This window comes from Piliocolobus tephrosceles, unplaced genomic scaffold, assembly GCF_002776525.5.
Source record: "Piliocolobus tephrosceles isolate RC106 unplaced genomic scaffold, ASM277652v3 unscaffolded_7020, whole genome shotgun sequence".
In the NCBI taxonomy this organism is placed as follows: Eukaryota; Metazoa; Chordata; class Mammalia; order Primates; family Cercopithecidae; genus Piliocolobus; species Piliocolobus tephrosceles.
The window spans coordinates 295-1,123 of record NW_022334298.1 but is presented as its reverse complement, the minus strand read 5'-3'; the positions used below and the strand labels follow the sequence as shown (position 1 = coordinate 1,123).

Below are 829 nucleotides of genomic sequence, written 5' to 3'. Positions count from 1 at the left end.
CACACACACACACACACACACACACACACACACACACACACAGTAGCACTTACTCTGCTTCCACAACAGTCCCTGACCCATCCACCCTTCCGTTGTCAGCCTTGAATTCGATTTGCTATTGTATTTTATTTGTTTTAATTATATGGAACACTTCGTGAACTTGTGCAGGGGCCATGCTAATCTTATCTATATAGTTCCAACTTTAGTATATGCACTGCTGAAATGAGCACTCAAATTAGGTTGGATTACAGCAAAATTAAGGATTCCTTTCCATAAAGGACAGCACAGATAGAATTAACAGACAGACAACAGATGGGGAGAAGATATTTGCTTTTTAAAAGCAACAGGAGATTAATGGATAAAATATACGAGAACATTCTGCAAAACAACAAGAAAAAGACCCAACAGGAAAGTGAGCAAAGCATATGCATAGGCAATTCTCAGGAGAAGAAACTGAAAAGGCTGGCAAATAAGTATGTGAAGAGATGCTCGGATCCCAGATTCATTAGTAATCGGAGAAATGCAAATGACAGCAATGACATAGGATACACACATGTCAGATTGGCAAAAATCAGCTGTATGATGCCAAGTGTTGGCTAGAATAAGCAGAAAGAGGAACCATTGTGTGTCGCTGCTGGGAGTCCTGCTAGATGGATGCAGCCTCTTTGGAGAGCCACCTAGTAGCACTTAGCCAAATCGTGTCTGTGCCCACAGTGTTCCAGTAAGCCCATTCCTGGGCATAGCCTCAAGAAATTATCCTGCAGGCCCACAAAGGGACTGAGTTTCTTGTGGCTGCTGTAACAAAGTATCACTAACTCAATGACTCAAA

General features: G+C 42.0%; 1 pseudogene; it reads right to left on the bottom strand.

The window, feature by feature from the left end:
- Nucleotides 1-136: 136 nt before the first annotated feature.
- On the bottom strand, nt 137-230 carry LOC111533493 (annotated as a pseudogene).
- Between the last annotated feature and the right edge of the window lie 599 nt (nt 231-829).